Here is a 21,085-nt window from a genome sequence, read left to right as displayed (position 1 = left end):
TATGATGTAAATTACAGACGCCTCTCATCTTTTTAAGTGGTGGAACTTGCACTATTGCTGACTGACTAAATACTTTTTTGCCCCACTGTAATTGCAGTGTTTTTGAACAAACTGCCTATGAAAACAGTATATTTTAAAAAATAATAAACACTCAAAATGCATGTTCCAAATTATTATGCACAGCAGAGTTTTCAACTTTTTAATTTTTATTTTGAACAAAAAAATGGTCAATTGTGAAATTATAAGCATTATCAGCTTATTACAAAATGAAATCAAACAGTTTTCAAGTCAAAACTTTATTCTAGGTGATGTTACATTTGCACATAGGACCCCTTGTTGGAAAGAAGCTTCTGAACTCTCTCGTCCATTGAATTTGTCAGTTTTTGGATGGTTTGTGCTTCAATTGTTTTGCATGTGGACAGAATACCCTTACAGAGCTGTTGCTTTGATGTGAACTGCCTCCCGCCATCATAGACACTCCTTTTGATGATGCTCCAGAGGTTCTCAATGGGGTTGAGGTCAGGGGAAGATGGTGGCCACACCATAAGTTTGTCCTCTTTATGCCCATAGCAGCCAGAGATGCAGATGTGTTATTTGCAGCATGAGACGGTGTATTATCATGCATGAAAATGATCTTGCTGCGGAAAGCACGGTTCTTCGTCTTGAACCATGGCAGGAATTGCTGTTTTAGAAACTCCACATAGATTATGGAGTTCATCTTTACCCCTTCAGGGATCCTAAAGGGGTCGACAATCTCTCCCCATGATTCCAACCCAAAACATTACTCCACCTCCTCGTTGGCGCCTTAGCCGTGTTTTCATGGGGTGTCCATCAACCAGCCATCCTCCACTCCATCCATCTGGACCATCGAGCGTTGCACGGCTCTCATCGGTGAACAAAACAGTTTGGAAGTCAGTTTTCATGTATCGTTTGGCCCACTGGAGCCTTTTCTGCTTGTGTGCAGTGGATAGAGGTGGTCGACAGGATGGCTTACGCACAGCTGCAAACCTCTGAAGGACCCTGCATCTTGTTGTTCGGGGGACGTTGGAGGCACCAGCAGCTTCAAAAACTTGTCTGCTGCTATGACAAGGCATTTTTGCAGCTGCTCTTTTAACCTGACGCAATTGCCTGTTGGAAAGAGTCCTCAAATTTTCCTTATCAGCACGCACACGTGTGTGCTGGGAATCAGCTACATCTTGACTGTGCGATAATCACGATGAAGTGTCTTGGCAATGTTGATTGTAGTCATGCCTTGACCTAAATACTCCACAATTTGTTGCTTCTCAGCAGCCGACACATCCTTTTTCTTTCCCATTGTGGCAAAAAATGTAGGCTGCTTAATAATGTGGAACAGTCTTCTTAAGTAGTCTTGCCTTTATTTGGACACACCTGCCAAACTAATTTGCACAGGTATCTGCAATTGCTTTCAGTGATATAAAGAGCCCTGACACACATCACCATCAATGAGTTTAAATGACAAACAAAAAAATTCTAACCTTATCACTCCTAAACTCTTTTGCATAATAATTTGGAACACAGTGTAGTGCTGCTGAAGGTGGCTCTTTTACTTAAAAACGCCCTGGGGGGGTGACAGGTTCCCTTTAAAGCGAACTTGTCACCTGTTTTGACCGCTATAAGATGTGGCCCCCCACCTTTCAGGGCTTATCTACAACATTCTATAATTCTGTAGATAAGCCCCCAGTCCGACCTGCAAGATAAGAAAAATACTCACCCGGGGATGGGGGGGCAGTCCGGTCCGATGGGTCTCGCAGGTTTTGGTCCGGCGCCTCCCATCTTGCTTCCTCACTCCCAGCATTGCATTTCTGCACAGGCGTACTTCTGTCCTGTTGAGGGTAGAGCAAAGTACTGCAGTGCACAGGCGCTGGGCCTTTCTGACCATTCCCGGCGTCACAAGAAGATGGGAGGTGCTGGACCCGTACCTGCGACACCCATCGGGCCGGAATGTACCCCCCCCCCGGGTGAGTATAGTAAAACTTATTTTTCTTATCGTGCAGGTCGGACCCGGGGCTTGTCTACAAGATTATGTAATGCTGTAGATAAGCCCTGAAAGGGCAGTTGCTGCATCTTATAGCGGTCAAAACAGGTGACAGGTGCACTTTAGAAGCCATGCAATGCTCCTCTGATAAATGAGCAAATTGCTTCTTCAGAGAGGAAGAGGACTAGAAAGCTAATGCCACCTATTGGAAGTAGCAATCCTAAGTTAATATAGACAATTTAATGAGCCTTGTCACATGACTTGGGATAAAAGCCAAATCAAAAGATCAATTTGCAGACATTCAAACATAAAACTCATGCTGCAAGAAAACGAGGCCTCGTACAGCTATGTTGATGGCAAAGTTATGGCTCTTGGAAGAAGAGGAAAAAAAAAATAAATGCAAATATAATTTAAGTTTTTCAGTGGTTAGATACTGCAGCATTTTCTGAACACAATGTGAAAATAAGGACCACTACCCATGATCTTTTAGTCAAAATAGTCAATATACATGACTGCATTAACAAAACCTATGACTGATTAATGCTAACTGTGATTCGGGCAGTATGAATCGGATGAGTTTTCTTTTTACGTTCATATAGACAAGTCACATTATCTTGCGTGCTATATACTATTTACTTTTCAAAATGGAAATAACTTAAAAAACAATAGAAGAGGTCTGAGGGCAAAAATTAACTGATTAAGCAAGATATACCACATATGAGGTTAGTATATTACCTATGTTAGGTTATTTAAAATTGGGATTGAGATCTGTGGAGATGCTTGGCCATGAATCCAAACTTTCCATGTTTTGTTCACTGAACCAATTAGTTATCACTTTTTGCTTTATGATATGATCTCCATTATGCTAGAAAAAAACATTGTTTCCAAATTGCTCCTGGAAGGTTGGGAGAAGTTGCCCTTGGAGGTTATTTAGGCGCTAATCTTTTATTCATGGCTGTGATCTAAGGGAAAAAACAACATGCATGTTTTAGACAGAGACCTATTAATATAATCTTACTTATCTTTTAATTATTCTTAATCTCAACATACTGCCTGGGTCCATTTTGACTCATGTCCTAGAGATGCGAGAAGCTGTTACTTTGACCCCCTATTGAGAGTGACCCCTGATGATTAACTGAATAACCAAAATGGAGGAAACGCGTTAGGACAAGCAAACTAGTTGAGGTGAAGGATACCAAACCGCTAAGGCCGGTTTCACACTAGCGCTTTTTCAGCGCGCGCACGGCCGGGGGTAGCTCCGCCCCCGAGCCGGCTCTCTGCCCGGCGTGCCCGCCCCTTCCTTGTAGCGCCGCCTCCTAGCGGACAGCGGCGCCTGCGATCGGCGCACTTTTGACGGTGCGCCGTGCGCGCCAAAATCCGAAAAGTTTGATTTTGGCGCGCACGGCGCACCGTCAAAAGTGCGCAGCGCAGGTCAAAGCGCAACTAGCGCACGATCGGCGCACCCTATGCTAAAGATAGGGTGCGCCGATCGCAGGCGCCGCTGTCCGCTAGGAGGCGGCGCTACAAGGAAGGGGCGGGCACGCCGGGCAGAGAGCCGGATCGGGGGCGGAGCTACCCCCGGCCGTGCGCGCGCTGAAAATGCGCTAATGTGAAACCAGCCTAAGTAACATCTATATAATCGTCTAATTCTGTCTTGTCTATCTGTAACGGAAATCCCGCGTCGCTGATTGGTCGCAGCCGGCCGGTCGCGACCAATCAGCGACGCGGGATTTCCGTTACAAACAGACAGACAGAATTAGATTATATAGTAGACTAGATGGAGGCCCGATGCTATCGGATCAGGAGGGCACAGAGATATACTCACCTTCTGACGGCCCCTGATCTCTCCACGCTCCCGGCATCTTCCGGTCCCAGTAAAGCTTTGCGCAAAAGAATGCTGATGACGTCACGGTCCTTCGCGCTGAGCATTACTGGGACCGGAAGATGCCGGGAGCGTGGAAAGGAGATCGGGGACCGTTGAAAGGTGAGTATATCGCTGTGCCCTCTCGATGCGATGGCATCGGGCCTCCATCTAGTTATAAATAATAAGTGTCTTTGCCTAAAACATGTATATTGTTTTCCTGTGCTTGATTATAATGAACTATGCTGGACATTTGGTGCAGGTATTTAACGATAGGGTAGGAGATAATAATGACAGAATACCTCTAGTTACACCCTATAGGCGATTGTTTTTAATGTTGAGGTCCATTATATGTACATTATACATGTCTAGGAGTTGAAATTCTGATACTATACTCATCTAGGAGAAGTTAACGTTAACCCGTGCGCACTACTTCTTCTGGTGCATCTGCCATTGTCCAGCAGCGGTCTAGTCACCTACCGCACGGTGGACCCCGGGTGGCGAACACACCTCCTATTATGTATATATTTGGTGCGTTCCGCCGTCCCTAACATTACACTAGTGCCAGGGTCTGGCTGGCAATGGCAGACGCGCAGCAGTTGCAGCGCTATATTCGGCAGCTGGAGAGCAGGTTGGCGGCTATTGAAAGCGCCAACTCAGCTGCGAATACCACGCTGGCTGCTGCTCAGACAGTCGTAGAGGCTGTCTCACATGTGCCTACTCTTTTGCCCACGCCGACACTGTCCCTCCTCCCGCTTCCCGACAAGTTTTCGGGTGACAGCACCACCTGTAGGGGATTCGTGAGCCAGTGCTCAATTCAGCTCGAGCTGCTGGCTGCACGGTTCCCTACAGAGCGGGCTAAGGTGGGCTTTATTGTGTCACTCTTGTCTGGCCGGGCATTACCGTGGGCTACACCTTTGTGGGAACGTGATGATCCGGTGGTTCAGGGTGCTGCCCAGTTCCTCGTGGCTCTGAAGCAGGTCTTTTTGGGACCGCGGATCACGCACAACACCTCTTTACAATTACTCTCCCTAACACAGGGGTCACTCTCGGTCAGCCATTATGCCGTCCGGTTCCGGACAATGGCTTCCGAATTAGAGTGGCCGGACAAAGCTTTAGTCCCGGTGTTTTGGAGAGGGTTGGCTGAGCACGTTAAAGATGCTCTAGCTACCAGGGAGGTTCCCACAAGTCTGGAGGAATTGATTGCAGTCTCCACCCGCATTGACCTCCGGTTTACGGAGCGCGGGCTGGAACGTGCACAATCCAGACGAAGGGTTAATTTGGCTCCCATCTTCACCGAGCCGCTGAGATACCCCGCACAGGAGCCTGTACCCTCCAAACCTATGGAGGTGTCCCGCACCGACTCCAAGTCACCACCGGTGCGTAGTTATGTACGTTGCTACCAGTGTCGACAACTTGGACACTCGGCCAGCACGTGTCCTTTGCGGGCGAAAAAACACCCATGTCCTGTGGTCATAGGAGGTGGTCAGTCCAGCATGAAACCCTTCTCACCCAAACCGGTATTCCGGGGTACCTTAGACAGTGGTCCCCTCACCTGGGAGGCGGAGGTTATCGTGGATTCCGGGGCCGAAGGGAATTTTATGTCCTCAACCTTCGCCCAGAAACACGCTATCCCTCAGGTGTTGCTGCCTCAACCACTAACCATCATGGTGGTTAATGGGACGCATTTGCCTACCCAGGTGACCCATCAGACAGTCCCACTCGGGCTTTCTATCCGTCCCATCGAGAGATCTTATCCCTGCTCATTTTGCCAGACTGTATTGACCAGGTGCTATTTGGTCTTCCCTGGCTCCGTTGCCACTCTCCTCATATTGAGTGGGCATCAGGGAAAACACTGGCCTGGAGCAAAAGTTGTGAGGGAAAGTGTCTGAAGGGCAGTCTTCAGGTGGTTTCCACTGAAGTGCCTGCGGATCTCTCCACACTTCCTAAACCCTACCATCAGTACACGGACGTCTTCTCCAAAAAATCTGCGGAGACGCTTCCGCCCATATGATTGCCCGATAGATCTCATGCCAGGCACAGAACCTCCTAGAGGCTGTGTGTACCCATTATCACTCCCTGAGACAGAAGCTATGTCACAATACATCCGGGAGAACCTGGCTAGAGGTTTCATCAGGAAGTCGGTGTCGCCGGATGGTGCAGGGTTCTTTTTCGTTTAGAAAAAGAGCGGAGAGTTACGTCCCTGCATTGATTACAGAGGTCTCAATGCCATAACAGTGGAGAACAAGTACCCTCTTCCGTTGATCTCTGAGCTGTTTGACAGGTTACCAGGGGCCCGGATCTTTACAAAACTAGATCTACGGGGGGCATACAACCTGATCCGCATTCACAAGGGAGACAAGTGGAAGACAGCCTTTAACACCAGGGATGGCCACTATGAATATCTGGTTATGCCCTTTGGCCTATGTAATGCGCCAGCTGTCTTCCAAGACTTCGTCAATGACGTCTTCCGCGATATGCTGTCTACTTCGGTGGTGGTCTATCTGGATGATATACTCATCTTCTCGCCAGATTTGACTACTCACCGGAGAGACGTATGCAGGGTCTTCGACCGTTTACGGGCGAACTCTCTATACGCCAAGCTGGAGAAGTGCCAGTTTGAGCAGGAGTCCTTGCCGTTCCTGGGCTATATCATCTCGGCCCAGGGATTGGCTATGGATCCGGCCAAACTTCAAGCGGTGATGGACTGGCAAGAACCCCATTCACTCAAAGCGGTGCAGCGCTTCTTAGGGTTCGGAAATTATTACCGCCAGTTTATACCGCACTTCTCCACATTGCTGGCTCCTTTGGTTGCTCTCACCAAGAAAGGAGCTAACCCTAATGCTTGGTCAGAACAGTTCTCCAAGGCCTTCTTGTCTATCAAATTCCTCTTTGCTGGCACTCCCATCTTACATAGTCCCGATGTGAACAAGCCATTTATTCTGGAGGTAGATGCCTCTTCCGTCGGTGCAGGAGCAGTCCTCTTCCAGAAGGATGCTCAAGGTCGGAAGCATCCTTGCTTCTTTTTCTAAAAGACCTCACCGGCGGAGATGAATTACTCCGGTGACAGGGAGCTGCTGGCCATGAAGTTGGCCTTTTCTGAGTGGAGACATCTCCTGGAGGGGGCTCGGTTTCCCTTCCAGGTATACACGGACCATAAGAATCTGGTCTATTTGCAAACGGCCCAGCGCCTGAACTCCCGTCAGGCTAGGTGGTCGCTTTTCTTTTCTCGCTTCCGCTTCACCCTGCATTATCTCTTCGGAGAGAAGAACGTCCGTGCGGATGCTCTTTCACGCTCGGTGGTTTCGGCGGAAGAGGGAGAGGCTGAGCCTCGGCTTATTCTCCCATCGGAGAATTTTACAACCGTGGCTCCAGTTTCACTCGAGTCAGTGCCACCGGGCGAGACCTTGGTTCCTCCTCAGCTACGGCCGGAGGTCCTCGCCTGGGCACACGCCTCCAGGGTAGGTGGTCATTTTGGCAATAAACGGACCACCGAACTCCTGGCAAGGTCATATTGGTGGCCACATATGGCTCGAGACGTTAAGGAATACGTGCAGGCATGCATTTCGTTTGCTCGGAACAGACCCTCTAGACAGAGGCCGGCGGGGCTGTTATATCCCCTGCCAGTGGCGGATAGACCATGGGAGATGGTTGGCATGGATTTCATAGTTGGCCTTCCCAAGTCTGGTGGCAGTACGGTCATCTGGGTGGTCACCGACCATTTTTCCAAAATGGTGCATCTGGTGCCACTCGCACGGCTGCCTTCTGCTCGTGGTCTTGCCACTTTGTTCATAAAGCACGTGTTCCGTCTACATGGCATGCCGGACAAAATCGTGAGTGACCGAGGTCCCCAGTTTGCGTCTCGGTTCTGGAGGGAGCTCTGCAGCTTACTAAACATCGAGCTAAATCTGTCCTCTGCCTACCATCCCGAGACGAACGGCTTGGTCGAAAGAGCCAATCAGACCTTGGTTACCTACCTGCGGCATTTTGTCTCTGCCAGGCAGGATGACTGGGCATCCTTGCTACCTTGGGCTGAATTTGCCCTAAACAATGCGGTGGCTGATTCCACTGGTCAGACGCCCTTCCTCCTAAACTACGGTCAACATCCACGCGTTCCTGTTCCGATGCCAGTGTCCTCCACTGACTCCAGGGTGGCAGTCTGGGCAGTGGAGGCCTGGGACATTTGGGATTGCACTCAGGATGCTATCCGTGCTTCTAAGGAAAGGATGAGGGCGTCCGCCGACACGTATCGGCGACCCGCTCCAAGCTTCTCCCCTGGCGACATGGTGTGGCTCTCCACCCGAAACATCAAACTACGGGTCGAGTCCCCTAAGTTCGCGCCGCGATATATTGGACCATTCAAGGTCCTTGAGCGAATTAGCTCGGTGGTCTACCGCCTGGCTCTTCCTCCACATTTAGCCATTTCGGACGTGTTTCATGTGTCCCTCCTCAAACCAGTTCACATGGCCCGGTTTTCTGAGTCATCGGCCGGGTCGTCAGACTTATCATCTGACGAGTTTGAGGTTAATGCCATCGTAGGGCGCAGGTTTGTCCGTGGCAAAAAAAATTATTTGGTGGATTGGAAGGGTCATGGGCCCGAGACTCGAACCTGGGAGCCGGTGGAAAACATTCACGCACCGCTCCTGATCGCGGCTTTTGAGCGCAGTGAAGCGCAGAGGGGAGGGGGCCTTAGGAGGGGGGGTAATGTTAGGCGTCGGATTCCTGACTGCACAGCAGGAATCCAGAGCCAGACATCCGGCGGTCTCCCATTCTCCGACCACTCCGGGTGTTGCTCAGCAATCACGGCAAGCGAGGCGTACTGCTCAGACTCGCTCTGACAGCCTGGGTGTTGCTGCCACCTCTGGTGCAGCAATGGTAGCACAACCTGCTCTGCAGGAAACCGCTCCAGAGGCTAAGTCCTCATGCCGTGCTACTGGGCATGCCCGAAAGGTGACCTCTCACTGGAGAGCAGGGGTCACATGTTCAGGTCCTGTGTCGGATCTGATTGGTCCTTTCCAGGGTACTGGAAGGTCCCGGAAGCGCATGGCTATAAAAAGCCCGCATGGAGGCTCGGCCATGCGCTAGTGTAGCATATTATGCTGTGTGTATGGTGATGGATGCATGGACTGGTTTCTGACTTATTATGAAACTCCTTCCCTTGGATATTACGAATGGTGACTGTGTGTTGGGTTAGTCAGCTCCAGATTGTGGCAAGCTACACGCCACTGTGCTTTCCACGCCTACACTAGCGTCCATCGGTGCCTGGTTCGCGGTGCCGACGCTTGCGGCTATAGTTGCTGCTACGCTGCATTAACAGCAGCTATTGGTGTTCGCGGCTGCGACGCCACACGCCGGCTCCTGTGACGTTAACAGGGCTAGCGGCGTTACATTTATGTATGCCCAGCGTCTCTGTGTCTGAACAGAGCCGCTCCTAGCATTCGGGTGACGTTAACCTGTGCGCACTACTTCTGGTGCATCTGCCATTGTCCAGCAGCGGTCTAGTCACCTACCGCACGGTGGACCCCGGGCGGCGAACGCACCTCCTATTATTTATATTTGGTGCGTTCCGCCGTCCCTAACAGATATAGTGATTTGAAGTCTAGCGACTTCAGGGCCTTTTTCTATCAGACGTGTTGGACATTCTTTTTGGCAGGGTTTTTTGCGTGATTGCAGACAGCAGCTTTTCTTTCCTGTCCTTTCTAGTTAGCGAGGGCCCCATCGTTTGCTCAGCCTATCTTTCTACCTGTGTCTGTGTTTTCATCTTGTTTCACCGACAATACGTGTTGGGGGCTTTCTATTGCTTTGGGGTCTGCTCTGGGGCAGTTTAGATTTTCCCTTTTTTTAGGCTTATTTAGTTCTCCGGCCGTGACGAGGCGTCTAGGACCACCGTAGGCACGCTCCACGGCTACTGCTAGTTGTTGTGGATAGGATCAGGGGTCTGCAATCCGCTAGTTACCAACCTCTCCGGTTTTCTAGGCTTAGCTTGCTTTTTGTTTTTTCCTCCTCGGTGACTCATTCATAACACCCCTCCCTGCTTTATGGCCACATGTATCATTGTATCATACTTTACATTTTTTCTGTAACCTTACTGTTGGCATCTGTATGTTGTATGCGTATACCTATTTTTAATTTACAATAAAAATATAAGTTTACTGTGTATATGTAATATACAATTTGGACCTTTCGTAGTGATACATTTTTGATATTCTATCTCAATGTTAAAATTAACCTACCCTTAAAATTATAGACTGTTCATGTCTCTGTCAGTATGCAAACTTACAAAATCAGCAAGGGATCAAATAATTATTTCCTTCACACATGCACACGCGTGTGTTGTGTGTGTGTGTGTGTATATATATATATATATGTGTATAATAAATATTCACTATAAAATTATTTAAATTATTTCCGTCATGACTATCAAATAAAGTTTATAAAGGGGCAATGTTAGCAGAAAGCCCTTTTTATGCAAAGTAATGATGACTGCAACCATTATCTTGGAGTTTGCCATGGTTAACAGAAGACGCCATCAACAGTCCATTTTTAATGCAACCAGTCTACTCATCACTCTTTCATGCTGATTGTACAGGGTGGGCCATTTATATGGATTCACCAAAATAAAATGGGAATGGTTGGTGATATCAACTTTTTGTGGCACATTAGTATATGGGAGGAAGGAAACTTTTCAAGATGGGTGGTGACCATGGCGGCCATTTTGAAGTCAGCCATTTTGGATCCAAATTTATTTTTTCCATTGGAAAGAGGGTCATGTGACAAACTTATTGAGAATTTCACAAGAAAAACAATGGTGTGCTTGGTTTTAACGTAACTTTATTATTTCATGAGTTATTTACAAGTTTATGACCACTTAGAAAATGTGTTCAGAGTGCTGCCCATTGTGTTGGATTGTCAATGCAACTCTCTTCTCCCACTCTTGACACACTGATAGCAACACCGCAGAGGAAATGCTAGTCTAAGGGAGTCAGATTCCTTGTAGGAATGCTCGGACCTGACACCTATAATGTGGTGGTGCACCATCTTGCTGGAAAAACTCAGGGAGTGTGCCATCTTCAGTGCATAAAGAGGGCAACACATCATCATGTAACAATTTCAGATATCAGTGGCATTGAGGTTTCGTTGATGAAGAATGGCCCCACTATCTTTGTACCCCATATACCACAACATACCATCAATTATGGCTGTCAGGTCCGAGCATTCCTACATGAACAGTTTAGTGGAAAGTGGATTGGTCATCATGGGCCAGCTGAATGGCCACCACGGTCTCCTGATCTGACCCCCTTAGACTTTTATCTTTGGATTCATCTGAAGGCAATTATCTATGCTGTGAAGATACAAGATGTGCAGCATCTGAAACAGATACTGGAAGCCTGTGCTAGCATTTCTTCTATGGTGTTGCCATCCGTGTGTCAAATAAAAAAAACAAACGTTGGAACCAAAATGGCCAACTTCAAAATGGCCGCCATGGTCGCCACCCATCTTGAAACATTTCCCCCCTCCCATATACTAATGTGCCACAAACAGGAAGTTGATATCACCAACCATTCCCATTTTATTTAGGTGTATATCCATATAAATGACCCACCCTGTATATGAAAAGCATAGTGCAACAAACCAGGTACATAATTTGGACTAGATTTTTGTGATGTGATCTGCTTCATGGTTTTGTAAAAGATTTATATGAACTTATTGAAAAATGCACATGTCCAGTGTTTAGCGGATAATAGCTTCAGCAGTAGACCCTCATGCAAATGAGTTATGAGAGTCTGAGAAATGTTTTTCTAATTTCTCGGAATGCAGTCTGATCCCATCTTTAGTTCTTGTTACACATCTACTACATGTAATGACTACATGTAATGACTACATGTAATGATATTCTTGTGTGCAGTGTTTTTTAAAGATTGAAATACACATGTAGCTAAATTTGATGAAAACACTTTCAATAAAACAATAATTGGGCTGGAAAAATGTAACAGAATGATTGTTTTAGCCAAGTGATGACAGACTGACGTGATCTGGAAACAAGTCAGCAATACTAAAAAAAAAAAAAAAAAAAAAAATTACAGTCCACATATTATAATTTTGTGAAGAAATTTTTCAAGGAAGATAATTTGTCTTTTATGTTGTCATTGACAGTGTATGGCCAGGCCAGTTTACTTGACTAATAATCCGTATGAACTAAAATGTGAATGTCTGCATTAGCCAAACCTTTGCAACGGCGCAGGACGCGCCTTCATTACTATTAGGGATGATAATCCGCTGTTCGGTGTCATGGCTGTGGGACAGTCACAATAGGCTCTCCATGCGTGTGTTGTGACTCACACAGCCGCGACACATGAAGCTGCGGCGCTGAACAGCTGATCATCGGGAGCGCTCCAGGTATCCGGGTTCCTGATGCAGCTATTCGGTAAGGGCTATAGCTATTCGGCTAAGGAGTTATCCGAAGCTCTTCAATCATTCCTAGTTACTACACATTGCTTCTTAGCTAAATAAATGGATTACATTCAGTACTCAACCATACACGTCTGTGTCCAAACTCTGCATTTATATGATTCACATATTCTGTGAGCTTGGGTAAAGACCCTTGACAGGTCGAAAGGTTATTTATTGCCTTTAGTCTCATCTGATACTCTTTACCTGAATGTGTATATATTATTGCAGAATATCATCTTGCAAAATTGATTTTTGAGAGTGTGGTGGACACCACTTCTCAGCCCAAACTTCAGCACCCAACAATCATGTCTTGGCAATTGTTCAACCATCAAACTACTGCTAATTTAAAAGGTCGACTTAAGACGCAAGAACTGAATGAGGCAGACAGGCAGTTTAATTTTACACTTATTGATTGAAAGACACTGGCTGCTTACTGCAATCTCTGAAATTATGGGTTTATATTAGTTTGATTTGTATGTTACTGAAAACTTGCTTGCTCCTTTTGTCTTTTTAGTGTGGTAATGAGTTTTAGAAAGTTGATATCAAAACTGCTTTGATCTTTATATTTGTTATGGTCATTATGCGATATAATGTAAAAAAAATTATGAAATGATTAACTGTTTTGAGGGTAATTTCTTAAAAGGTACTTGGATATCTAACATTACACATTTTATAACTTCACGGTTCAGAGAAAATGAAGGCATCCTAAGCATTATCATATTGTACACATTTTAGCTTCTGTAGACTGCACTTGTTTCCACGCATCTAGCTGATTTTTGTGATAACATTTGTTTTATTTATTTCTTCCACAATATATACACCTATTTTGCATGGGTAGATGTTATTGTTTTCCGGACCGGTGTTCTGTTTTCTGCATGTGCACAGTTGGCTATGGTGACAACTGTTCTGTTGCATCTTTGTGTAGTATGCTTTTTAGAAGGTATATGATGTGTTAATTGTTACATGACTTTTTGAGCTTTTACAAATTAATCTTTTTTGCATATAATGTGTGAACAGAGATGAGGTTATAGCCACATTTACTATTTGCGCTTTTGTATATGCTAATGATGAAACTACCGGTATATTGGTACACATGCATTTATGGACAATACATAAAAAATTGTGAGGTTCAAATGTATTTATGTTCTTGATGTGATTACTTTTTAATGCCTGGGAAATTGTATTAATGGCATATCGGTTATATATGGTTGCTGTCACTTTGTAGTATTTGGAGCTATTTAAAATGTTTTTCTTTGTTTTCTCGTTTATACTTTGAAATTATTTTAGGATTTTGTGCTAATTCATTTTAATTTTTAAAGGGGTTATTCCACAAATGGAGGAGAAAATACAATGTTGTACCTTTATTTTAGTTAGTAATCCTTGTTCCAGTGTAATTTTCTTCACTACTGCTCTGCTGCTATGCTCTCTTCTTCATGTCCTGGTCACATGGGATGTTGCTGCCCTCAGGAAGTGGCAAAATCTCGCAGGAGTGCACTGCTGTCAGCATCTGCTAACGCCTCATCTGCTGTCATCCTGACCTAACAAAAAAACCTTCCCTCAGCAACATCCCACCAGTAGATGGCTAATGTCCAAACTATATCTACCACACATCATCTCTCTATCTATATCGTCGCTCTCAGACCTCTACCTGTTACATCTGCTGCAGCATATACTCCATTTCTACTCATATTAGTACATTACCTTTTTTAATAGTTGAGATGATAAAAAATACACAGGTCCATTGCATCCAACCTGTTAACCTAATTTACTTACTCATGCCCTTGGTAGGGAAAAATTAGTTTCCAACAGGAGAAAAAAATAACGTCCTAAAAATCTCAATACCTATAATCTGTACAAAAATATTAAATACAATTTTATGACTTACAAAAAGTGGTGGAAAACATCACAAGTTGCATTTGTCAATAGAAGGTTCTTAGAATTAAAAGCATTACCATGATAAAAATGTTAAATGAATTCAAGTTTTCAATTTTAAAGTGATTTCCTGGCTTAAGATTTTGATAACATCATTTAGTATAGGTTTTGTATTAGAATTTTGGGGGGTCCAAGGGCTGGAGAAAATGCCAAAGTTTTGACTTTTCTATTTTTCCACATTCCGTTTCCAAGGCTGACTCCTTCATAAATGACCAATAATTAGTAAGTAAAAAAAAAGTCTGAATAACATTTATGGAAAGGGCCAAGGAGCAGCTTGAATATGCCTAGTGTAAAGGACATGAGAGGTTACCGACTTACTGATTTATCAGCACTAGAATACTTTGGTTGTCACTTGTTTCTTTTTTATAAATAAGGGTGTTATATTGATGGAACAAATTATATTTAAACTATATTCTACATTGTTCAAAATTCATATGAAAGTTACAAAAATTTTTTATTAATGTTGGAAAATTAATTTACATGAATAGGTGCTGAACTGCATTAGCCTTGAATGGCCACCACACAGTGAATGGAGCTGTGCTATGTGGCTCTGTTTACATTTTACATCGCAAAAGAGAGAGGTGGACCACCAAGCAGTCTACATGGGCATGAAAGTTGAATAAAATGATATGTTGACATCTGTGATCTAAGGGAATCTGTCACCCTATTTTTCGCCTATCGGCTGCGGCCACCGCCATCAGGGGCTTATCTACAGCATTCTGTAATGCTGTAGATGAGCCCCTGATGTAACCTGAAAGAGAAGAAAAAGGAGTTATTATACTCACCCAGGGGCGGTTCGGATCCGGAGGGAGTTGCGGTCCGGTCTGGCGCGGCGCCTCCCATCTTGCAGCGATGACGTCCTCTTCATTCCTGTCCGGCTCCGGCGCACTGCTCTGCCCTGTTGAGGGCAGAGCAGATTACTGCAGTGCGCAGGCATCGGGAGAGGTCCAGGGCCTGCGCACTGCAGTACTCTGCTCTGCCCTCAACAGAGCAGTGCGCCGGAGCCGCGACGGGCAGGAATGAAGAGGACGTCATCGCTGCAAAATGGGGGCTTATCTACAGAATTACAAAATGCTGTAGATAAGCCCATGATGGCGGTGGCTGCAGCTGATAGGCGAAAAATAGTGTGACAGATTCCCTTTAACATAAATGAGCTGATCAGGTCTATGGACGGGACACAGATGTCCTAGAGAATCTCCCTCCAGAGCTTATTTTAAATGAGAGTGCTTTACCAGTGAGATGTGTAATGGCTGACAATCCACTCTCCTCATCTACATATCTCACTCTGGTAATGCCCCTATAGTTTAAATTATGCTTTGTAGGCAGATTCCCATGCAGATCAGTGTCTGGACCAAAGGTCTTAATCGCTCATTTACATATTATGAAAATCTTGGATTTCTCAAGAATAAAACAGCAGATCACAGATATCTAGGTATCATTTTATTCGACTAGCTGCAACTTGCATGTCCATATAGACAGCTTAGGAGGTTTGGTCCTACTGACAGATGCCATTTAAGTTTTTTAAAAAAAGCCCTTTAAAGCAGTTTCAGCACCTATAGCTTGGATTTCATGCTCATTGATTTTTTTTTTTCAATTTATGTATTTACAGGTTGTCTTCCGGTATTTTATGGTTGTCCAATATTTGGCAGTTCATCCATTGACAGGAATATTCTGTAAATATAGTGGGGTTCTCCAATCAAAATGCTATGTCAACAGTGTGGAGCCCGGGACTAAAACAATAAAGGACAGCAGCTGGTCCGGCAGCAGTGACCACACTGACTCCTTGATATATATATCTGGTTAGATCCTGATGAAGGCTAAAGACTTCAAAACGCGTTGAAATTAACCGCATCAAGTCTACTTTGTATCCTGGGCCATTCTTTCTGATCTCAATCAGCAGCAAAGGTGACTCACCTATTGTTTTTCTTCTAACACGGACCCCTAGTCACCTGACCTCTGCGGCTGCTGTTTTGCCGCTCCAGCAATCATGCAACATAGGAAAAAAATTCCAAGACTAGGTGTAGGCGGATAATGGGCATCAAACAGAATCAACAGTCATGACCTGAACGATGCTGATAGGATGTAATTGACTCTTAATTTAAGGTGGTTGTTCTAATTAATAGCATTGTAGAGATCAATTACTGAGCTCATTTATTTTGTGAAGAAACAGGTGTCGATTATTGCCATTATTTAAAGGAGGGCACCAAGTGTTCTACTTGCTGCTTTTAGCCCTTGCTCAGTGAGTAAAATGGGTCGTTCCAGACATTGTACCGAAGAAGAAAGGACTTTGATCAAGAAGTTGATTGGAGAGGGGAAAACATATAAAGAAGTACAGAAAATAATTGGCTGCTCAGCTAAAATGATTTCCAATGCTTTAAAATGGCAAACAACACCTGAAACACGTGGTAGAAAAAGAAATACTACCATCCGCATAGATCATAAAATAACAAGAATTGCAAAGAAGCATCCAATGATCAGTTCCAGGGAGATCAAAGATGATCTTCAGTTACCTGTGAGTACTGCAACCATCAGAAGACGCCTACGTGAAGCCAAACTATTTGCTAGAAACCCTCGTAAAGTACCATTGCTGAAAAAAAACATGTGTTGGAAAGGTTACAGTTTGCCAAAGAACACATTAACTGGCCTAAAGAGAAGTGGCGCCACCTTCTCTGGGCAGATAAGAGCAAGATAGTTCTTATTGGGTCTAAAAGCTGCAGACGACCCATAAACACTGAATTCAAGCCACATTACACTGTGAAGAATGCAGAACATGGAGATGCGAGCATAATAGTTTGGGGATGTTTCTCTTACTATGGGGTTGGGCCCATTTATCGGATATCAGGCACCATGGCCCAGTTTGAATATATCAAAATACTGGAAGGGATCATGTTGTGTTATGCTGAAGAAGAAATGCCCTTGAAATGGGTATTTCAGCAGGACAACGACCATAAACAAACCAGCACGTGGGACGCATCCTGGTTCCAGGCCAACAAGATTGATGTTATGAAGTGGCCAGCCCAATCCCCAGACCTCAATCCAATTGAGAATTTGTGGAGTGACATCAATAATGCTGTTTTTGATACAAAACCTAAGAATGTGACAGAACTGTGGAATGTAGTCCAGTCAGCTTGGGCTGGAATATCTGTTCGCAAGTGTCAGATGTTAGTTGACTCCATGCCACACAGATGTAAAGCAATTATCAGAAGTAAAGGTTATACAACTAAATATTGATTTTGTAATTAACAGACAAGCTAGGTCTGTAAACAAATTTCAGTTAAGAATGTAAATGTTTGAGATTATAAATGAAATTGCAGACACTATTTTTTTGTTTATTCCTTTTTAGTTTAACCCCTTAAGCCCCAAGGGTGGTTTGCATGTTCATGACCGGGCCAATTTTTACAATTCTGACCACAGTCCCTTTATGAGGTTATAACTCTAAAACGCTTTCATGGATCCCGGTGATTCTGACATTGTTTTATCGTGACATATTGTACTTCATGTTAGTGGTAAAATTTTATTCATATAACTTGCGTTTATTTGTGAAAAAAATCGGAAATTTGGCGAAAATTTTGAAAATTTCGCAATTTTCCAAATTTCAATTTTTATGCCCTTAAATCAGAGATACGGCTCACAAAAAACTTAGTAAATAACATTTCCCACATGTTTACTTTACATCAGCACAATTTTGGAGTTATAAGGGTTAAAAATTGACCAGCAATTTCTCATTTTTGCAACACCATTTTATTTTTACGGACCACATCACATTTGAAGCCACTTTGAGGGGTCTATATGATAGAAAATACCCAAAAGTGATACCATTCTAAAAAATGCACCCCTTAAGGTGCTCAAAACCACATTCAAGAAGTTTATTAACCCTTTAGGTGGGTCACATGAATTTTTTGAATATTTAAAAAAAAAATGAACATTTAACTTTTTTTCACAAAAAAAATACTTCAGGTTCAATTTTTTTTATTTTACCAAGGGTAACAGGAGAAATTGGACTGCAAAAGTTATTGTGCAATTTGTCCTGAGTACGCTGATACCTGATATGTGGGGGGGAACCACTGTTTCGGCGCATGGCAGACCTCAGAAGGGAAGGAGCGCCGTTTGACTTTTTCAATGCAAAATTGGCTGGAATTCAGATCGGACGCCATGTCGCATTTGGAGAGCCCCTGATGCACCTAAACAGTGGAAACCCCCCACAAGTGACCCCATTTTGGAAACTAGACCCCCCAAGGAACTTATCTAGATATGTGGTGAGAACTTTGAACCCACAAGGGCTTCACAGAAGTTTATAACGTACAGCGGTACAATTAAAAAATCATATTTTTTCCACAAAAATGATCTTTTCACCCCCAATTTTTATTTTTCCAAGGGTAACAGGACCCTAAAAGTTATTGTGCAATTTTTCCTGAGTACGCTGATACCCCATATGTGGGTGTAAATGACTATTTGGGCGCATGGCAGAGCTCGGAAGGGAAGCAGCGCCATTTGACGGTTTTGGCTGGAATTGAGATGGGACACCATGTCGCGATTGGAAAACCCCTGATGTACCAAAACAGTGGAAACCACCCACAAATGACACCATTTTGGAAACTAGACCCCCCAAGGAACTTATCTAGATGTGTGGTGAGAACTTTGAACCCTCAACGGCTTCACAGAAGTTTATAACGCCCGGGCGTGAAAATAAAAAAATCGTATTTTTTGCACAAACATGATCTTTTAGTCTCCAATTTTTTTATTTTCCCAAGGGTAACAGGAGAAATTGGACCCCAAAAGTTGTTGTCCAATTTGTCCTGAGTACGCTGATACCCCATATGTGGGAGAAAACTACTGTATGGGCACACGTCGGGGCTCGGAAGGGAAGTAGTGACGTTTTGGAATGCAGACTTTGATGGAATGGTCTGCAGGTGTCATGTTGCCTTTGGAGAGCCCCTAATGTACCTAAACAGTGGAAACCCCCCACAAATGACCCCATTTTGGAAACTAGACCCCCTAAGGAACTTATCTAGATGTGTGGTGAGCACTTTGAGCCCCCAAGGGCTTCACAGAAGTTTATAATGCCCAGGCATGAAAATAAAAAAAAAAATCGTATTTTTTTCCACAAACATGATCGATTAGTCTCCAATTTTCTTTATTTTCCCAAGGGTTACAGGAGAAATTGGACCCCAAAAGTTGTTGTCCAATTTGTCCTGAGTACCCTGATACCTCATATGTGGGAGAAAACTACTGTATGGGCACACGTCGAGGCTCGGAAGGGAAGTAGTGACGTTTTGGAATGCAGACTTTGATGGATTGGTCTGCGGGTGTCATGTGCGTTTGGCGAGCCCCTGATGTACCTAAACTATTGAAACTCCCCACAAGTGACCCCATTTTGGAAACTAGACCCCCCACGGAACTTATCTAGATGTGTGGTGAGCACTTTGAACCCCCAAGTGCTTCACAGAAGTTTATAACGCCTGGGCATGAAAATAAAAAAATCATTTTTTTCCACAAAAATGATATTTTTGCCCCCAATTTTTTATTTTCCTAAGGGTAACAGGAGAAATTGGACCCCAAAAGTTGTTTTGCAATTTGTCCTGAGTATGCTGATACCCTATATGTGGGGGTAAAACACTGTTTGGGCGCATGGCAGAGCTTGGAAGGGAAGGAGCACCATTTGACTTTTTCAACGCAGAATTGGCTGGAATTGAGATCAGACGCCATGTTGCATTTGGAGAGCCCCTGATGTGCCCAAACAGTGGAAACCCCCCAATTATAACTCCAACCCTAACCCCAACACACCCCTAATCTCAGCCCTAACCCTAATGGGAAAATGGAAATAAATACATTTTTTTTTACTTTATTATTTTTCCCTAACTAAGGGGGTGCTAACGGGGGGTTTGATTTACTATTTATGGCGGGTTTTTATGTTTGGCAGATGTCACACGCTAAGGCTGGTTTCACATTTGCGTTTTTTAGCGCTGGAAAAAAACGCATACCTGCGCATGCGTTTTTTCCCCTATATTTAACATGGGTGCGCATACCTGCGCGCTGGTAAGCGCATGTATGCGATTTTCATGCGCTGCGTTTTTTTGGGGTGTGCGTTTGGATTTTCCAGACGCAGCATGTTGCATTTTTTGGCCCTGCAAAAAAGCGCATGCGCACATATGCGCACGTTTTGCGCTAAAAATGGCCATTATAGCCTATGGATGCGCATACATGCGCACTGGCATGCTCATGTATGCGTTTTTTTGCACATACGTTTTTTTTTTAACCATGGAATTTAGGGGTTTGGGTTAGAGTTAGGGTTAGTTAAGGGGGTTTAGGGTTAGGGTCAGGGTTAGGGTTGGGGTTAGGGTCAGGGTTAGGGTTAAGTATGGTTTGGTTAAGGGTTGGGGTTAGGGTCAGGGTTAGGGTTAAGTATGGTTTGGTTAAGGGTTAGGGTCAGGGTTAGGGCCAGGGTTAGGGTTAAGTATGGTTTGGTTAAGGGTTAGGGTCAGGGTTGGGGTTAGGGTCAGGGTTAGGGTTAAGTATGGTTTGGCTAAGGGTTAGGGTCAGGGTTAGGGTTAAGTATGGTTTGGTTAAGGGTCAGGGTTGGGGTTAGGGTCAGGGTTAGGGTTAAGTATGGTTTGGTTAAGGGTCAGGGTTAGGGTTAGGGTTAAGTATGGTTTGGTTAAGGGTTAGGGTCAGGGTTAGGGTCAGGGTTAGGGTTAAGTATGGTTTGGTTAAGGGTTAGGGTCAGGGTTAGGGTTAGTTAGGGTTTGGGTTAGGGTTAAGTATGGTTTGGTTAAGGGTTAGGGTCAGGGTTAGGGTTAGTTAGGGTTTAGGGTTTGGGTTAGGGTTAAGTATGGTTTGGTTAAGGG

General features: G+C 44.5%; 1 protein-coding gene across 1 annotated transcript in view; it reads left to right on the top strand.

Moving 5' to 3' along the window:
• The window catches only part of RBM12 (RNA binding motif protein 12), a 94,248-nt gene extending 76,688 nt beyond the window's left edge, over positions 1–17,560 (top strand). Inside the window, exon 3 of the transcript XR_012226617.1 lies at positions 15,850–17,560. The gene's annotated coding sequence lies outside the window, so the exon portion shown is untranslated. The remainder of the gene's footprint in view (positions 1–15,849) is intronic.
• The last annotated feature ends 3,525 nt before the right edge of the window (positions 17,561–21,085 follow it).

Source organism: Dendrobates tinctorius, unplaced genomic scaffold, assembly GCF_039654945.1.
Source record: "Dendrobates tinctorius isolate UK_male_01 unplaced genomic scaffold, ASM3965494v1 ptg000270l, whole genome shotgun sequence".
Taxonomy (NCBI): domain Eukaryota; kingdom Metazoa; phylum Chordata; class Amphibia; order Anura; family Dendrobatidae; genus Dendrobates; species Dendrobates tinctorius.
The sequence above is the reverse complement of the archived record's forward strand: the minus strand, read 5'-3'. Positions and strand labels throughout refer to the sequence as shown.